The 6044-nt window shown below is 35.4% G+C and overlaps 1 non-coding gene across 1 annotated transcript; it reads left to right on the top strand.

The window, feature by feature from the left end:
- The first annotated feature begins 553 nt into the window (after positions 1–553).
- On the top strand, positions 554–660 carry LOC133787386 (small nucleolar RNA R71). Its single transcript, XR_009872412.1, has one exon. It is a non-coding gene; the product is annotated as a small nucleolar RNA R71 (small nucleolar RNA).
- The last annotated feature ends 5384 nt before the right edge of the window (positions 661–6044 follow it).

Consider the following 6044-nt stretch of genomic DNA (forward strand, 5'->3'; position numbering starts at 1 on the left):
ACAAAAATATCCACATAATAATGTGGTCTCAACAATTATCACATATATATACAGTTATGCCCTCAACGGGCCCAAGTTACAGTTATGCCCTTTCTAACTTAATCAGGGCCTACATGCATACTAATACACATAGTCATGAATCACATATATTCAAACAGTCATATAGCATACTTTTATTCATTAAATCACCTATATTCCAATTATGCCCTCCCGGCACACTAATCAAGGCCCTTAAGCCTCATTAGTAAATTTGGGTCGTTATAGGATTCCTCTACCTTCTTGAGATTTGAAAGCCTCGAATTGTTGTGTCAATGATTCAATTTGGCTTTTGAAGTTTTCCTCTTCCCTCAATTGGTAGATTCCAGTTGATCGTGGCTTGTCCATAGGACTCAGTCCATTCCATGTGTAGGACTTTTCAGCGAGATCGTCGAGGTACTCGAAAGCTTCATCGGGATCTTTTTGAAGGAATTCGCCATTGCACATCATTTGAACGAATTGTCTTTTTCTGGTTGTGAGATCGTCATAGAAATAGCTGATTAGATGCCAGCTTTCGTATCCATGATGTGCGCATTGATTTATTAAATCTCTAAACCTCTCCCAAACCTGATGGAAAGTTTCATGGTCTTTCTGGATGAAGGAAGAGATTTGCCTCTTAAGGCTGCTAGTCTTATGGGGCTAGAAATATTTGTCAAAGAATGCTTTTGTCATTTCGTCCCATTTTCCGATAGATCTAGGCCTTAAGGAATACAACTAGGTTTTTGCTTTGTCTTTGAGAGAGAAAGGAAAAAATTTCAATCTCACAATGTTGGTGATATCATCTCGGTTGTTGAATGTAGCCACTACCTCTTCGAATTCCCGTATATGCATGTACGGACTCTCATTTTCCAACCCATTGAAGGTTGGTAAGAGGTTAATCATGCCAGGTTTGAAATCAAAATTTGGCATATTGTTGGGATACATTATGCATGAAGGTATGGCTGTCCGCGTAGGATATAAATAATCCTGTAGCGTTCTTGGTTGGACTTCATCTTGATGAGCCATCGTGGGTGGTTCAGGAAGTCTCGGTGTATCGAGAGTGTTTGAACGAATGGAAGAAAATGACGAACTAGGAGAGTTTTCTAAAGTTTCTACTTGTTGTCTCACGAATCTCCCTAGTGCGTCTCTATTTCGTTGCATAAATATGTTTTTATTTTTTAATTTTGTAAGTATTATAAGCGCAAGTGTGTAATAGTGTAATAAGTATATACCAAAAATGTTCCCAGGCCAATTGGGAAGGCTACCAAGGTACCACTTTAGGCCCAAGAGCTTTTCTAGAACTCCCCGAGGTTCTTAGAAAAGATGGGAGGGTAACGCTAACACAAACCTTATTTAAGAACCAATTTTTCTAAGACAGAACAAGTTTGGTTTTTACTAATTTTCCAAAATTACACAAATGTTCTCAATACTTTTTTTTTATTTATGCTTTAAAATTTTATGTTTTAATAAAATTTTATGCTTTTATTTTTTGGAAAAAACCTAAATCTAGAAAATAAAATTCTAAACCTAGAAGTAAAATAAATAAATAAAAAAACAATAAAAATAAATAAATAAATAAAATGAAAGAAAATAAAAAAAAAATTATACTACTTTTTTTAAATAGAATAAAAATAATTAATTTACTATGCAAACCTTTAATTGTAGAATTACCTCCTCGGCAACGGCGCCAAAAATTGATATTGCCCCATAAACTCCTAAGCGGTCGCAGTAGTAATCAGGCTATGTCATATCCACAGAGAGGTAAAATACAAATAAAAAGAAAGATTAGTAAATTAGAAATAATGTAACTTTAAAAAAGAATATATTTTTTTAAACATTAAATAAACAAAATCGAAGAATTAGAATTAGAAATAGAATATGGAAGGCATAAGTTTCATTCATGCAAACATATATATATTTTAATAAAATTGATTCATTATACTCAACTATAATTCTACACCATTAATTATAGTTGGAAAATATATATAATAAAGCTCACCTTAAAATATGTTCTTTAATTAAATTATAGTAACTTCTAATTTTATAAACCTATCATATTATATACCTTAGAGCGACAAAATATCAATGGCAGAATGCAGTAAAAAGTATATAATATATCAAATATCCTAAATTAAATTAAGAGCCTAAATTACATAAGAAGAGCATGACTAGACTTATGTAAAAGACACTAATAAATTTAGAATAAAAATTAGAAGAAAATAAATTTAATTGTAACAAAGATATAGAAATGAAGAACAAAATAAAGAATCAATATATTAAAAATATAATGTGAAACATGAACTTCACTCTAGTCTTTCCACAAGAGAATTTAGCCTAAAATAGGCATTGTTTTCACTCAAAGAAATGTAAAAGAAATGAAAGAAAAATAGGAAAAATAATGTTTTTCTCTCTAATTATACTCTCCACCTTAATTCCCCAATCTGATGCTTTTTTAATCCATTTGGTTCTCTATTTATAATGGAAATGGGACCCAAAAATATGTAAAATCGTGTATAAAATAGTGGGAAAGTGGCATAAAAACTTATGGAAAATGGGGCAAGTAGTGTTGGATTGTGGGAGACAAGGAAGCCTCGTGTTAATCTCTGGTTGGCTCGGCAGCTGGCGCGTCAGGTGTTGCTGGCTTCTAGTGGGACAATGTGGGGGTAGCCGCCAGGCAGATGGGACAGCTGTCAGATCGAGGCAGGCGCGGCAGGCGGCTGTCAGGCGCGGCTGGCTCGGCTGGATCGGCGAATGGTAGGCTGCCATGTGGCAGCGTGTGGAGCAATTGTTGGCTTGGGCCTAGGCTATTTGGGCTTGGTTTTGGGCCTAGTTTTTGTCAAAAATGCCATTTTCTTCATGATTTCATAATTTTTAATTCTTTCTTTCTTCTTTCTTTTTCTTTGTGTCAAAATACATTTTATTTCGTGAAAAGTAAACACAAATTAAATTAAAATTAATATTTTCAAATATAAAATATATGATAATTAATCTATGAAAATATTAATTAAAACTTAATTAAGTTTAAACTTTAAGACCAATAAAATGATACTTTCGAACACTAATCAGGTACCCATACGGTATTTTAAATTTCATATTTTACTTTTTATTTTGCATAATATTTATTTTAGGGTTTTAAATAGAGTTATGTTATTTCTTATGTATGTTACCCAAAATAGTAGCTATGTCTAGTAGTTTTAATGGTCCAAGGTCTTAGAAATAGTTGGGTCATTACATAATTTCTTTATCATTATTAATGAGATATACGAGTGTGTTGCTCCCGAATCAAATAATATTGAAAATATATTATCGAGGATAGGAATCTTACATGTGACCACTTTGTTACTAGCTTCGGCTTCTCCCTGGGTCAAGGCAAAGACTCTGGCTGGAACCATCTTATTATCCCTCTTCTCTTCTTGCTTAAGTTGTGGACATTCCCTCTTCCGATGCCCTTCCTGGCCACAATTGTAACATCCTTTGGTGGTTGCACGACACTCCCCATGATTTTTCTTTTGGTATTTGGAGCACTGTAGGTATTCTACATAACCCGACCTATTGTTTCCATTGCTAGTCCATGCTCTTTTGTCACTTTCGGCCTGCTAACTATCAGGATGCCTTCTCTTCTGGCCATTATTGTTGCAATGCTGATGGTTGTTGTTGTGGTTTCGACCATTCTGAGGTTGATTTTGTTGCTTAGGTTCAGAATTGCTAGCCTCTTCCTTACTAACATTTGCCTAAAGCCTCTCTATTTCTATAGTTGTTTCTAAAGCATCGGTGTAGGAAGTGGTTCTAGGGTTTGCTAGCTTGACTCCTAGCTCAATTTTGGGTTTGAACCCCCTAACAAACTTGGTGACACTCAAAAAGTCGGTTGGGACCAACTTTGTTCTAACCTTGGCTAGTCGGTCAAACTGTCGAGCATACTCTACTACTGTCAGATTTCCCTGCTTAAGACTGGAGAATTCTTCCACCCTTGTGCGATGACTGCCGAGTTATAGTAGTTCTTGTGAAAGAGCTCCACAAATATAGTCCATGTCATGGTGGCGGCATCGTGAGTCTGCTGTACTAAATCCCACCAGATTCAGTATCCTTCTTCAGAAGAGACGAAACGCAGGATATGCGATCCGCATTACCAAGGTTCATGTGTGCAAGTATCGACTCTACATTCCTGAGCCATTCTTCTGCCTCGAAGGGGTCGGTTGTCCCTTCAAAGTTTGGAGCGTATTGCCTATGAAACCGCTTATAGACTGGCTCTATGTACAAAGCTGGGTAAGGCGCATAGTTTTCCATTGGCATCCCCCATACAGACCTACTTGCTGGGGTACCTAAACCACTGGCTGAGGCTGCGGTTGCGGTTGAGGCTGGGGCTGAGTCTGAGGCTGTGGTTGAGTCTGTTGTCATTGTTAATGTAGCAATTCTTCCACTTGTTGTCGTAGTCGGACAATTTCAGCGGTGTTGTTAATCGGAGGTGGTGCACTTCTATTAGCAGCAGCATTGGTAGCACACGTTCCCCTTCTTCGGACTGGAGGGGCTTCGTTAGTCTCGTTGGCGATGCTGGAGGCATTCCTTGCTGTGCATGCAGACCTTCTGAGCGACATCTTCGATGAAGTTCTAACATTCGAGAAAAACATATTATAACTTACCCTAATAGGCTCTAAGGCAAGACTTAGTCTAAGAAAACATAACTCGGACCTATTAGTTATGATTTCTTATGAAAAATTATGTAAGCCTTCTTTATAATTAGGGTGTGTGTCTATACTTAGAAAATCTGCCATCATTATTATTTTCTATGTCTGTTTCTAATCATCCTATATGACTTAATTCTCAGGCTCAAAACTCGTCGCTGTTCCAAAGTTAACCATATTGAGGGAGGGCTAGGATCAGTAAAATTGTTCCCACTACTATGGCCCCCTAAACTCCCAATATAGAACCCAGTCCATTGATTTGTATCCACCTTCACTGAACTTGGTCATTATTTATTGAATTTATTATTTATTATAATTGTAAAAAAAAATCAAACTCATACACTTCATTCAAAAATAACAACTTTATTCATTTGGAAAAAGGTTTTAACTAAGTACAATCATAAATGCAAAAATTATAAAATAAAGAAATAAATAAACTAAACTAACATAACTAAGGTAAATCTAAAAATCAAGATCTTCTACATCTGACCCTTCATCTAGCATATCATCATCTAATTCTTCATAATCGTCATTATCTTGAGCCTCAAAACTACCTCAGGGAAGATTCATGAAGATGCTATGCTTTTGTTCATTAGTGAACTGAAATTCCAACTTAGAGGTGAACCTAAGTATGAGAAAATAATATCTTATGGCTACCAGTAAATCATCGTCATCATCTATAGTCTCCCATATTTATGCTAATGTTGAAATTACAAAAGGAAAATCTTTAAAAAGCCTAATTACTAGGACATATTGTTCTGTAGCTCTCATCATAATTTGCTTAGTAGTCTGAAGGTGAACTATGTCCTTGTGGAATAAGATCAATCTTTGTGTGATTCTTTCTAACACTCCTATTGTATTCCTTGGTTCTCTAATCCTTTTCAATGCCTTAATGGCTCGGATATCCTGATAGGTCAAGGCTTCATCCATTATAACTAAAAACATAATGGCTAAAACGTTAGCTAATAACATAAACATAACATAATAAACATAAACACTTTCATTGGCGGTTAGATCCGAAGCTTGTGCGTGTGTATCAAGGAGAACTTCATGCATATGAACTGTGGCTTTGATACCAACTATAATGCCCTGACTAATTCTAGACCCTGAACCATTAAAAACTACTAATTTGAATGCATATATAAGAAATAACATAACTTTATTTAAAACCCAAAATATTGTGCCAAATACAAAGTAAAGTATGGGTACCCATTGTTTGGTACATAAAACATAAAAGCATAACCTTAATCAATTGTTTAAATACTAAATGTGGAAATACATAAAACATAAATCAAAAGACTTAAAAACAACATCATCCTCGATCTTCCAGTAGTCCATTCAATCCATTCA

The sequence above is a fragment of the Humulus lupulus genome, chromosome 6, assembly GCF_963169125.1.
Source record: "Humulus lupulus chromosome 6, drHumLupu1.1, whole genome shotgun sequence".
Taxonomy (NCBI): Eukaryota; Viridiplantae; Streptophyta; class Magnoliopsida; order Rosales; family Cannabaceae; genus Humulus; species Humulus lupulus.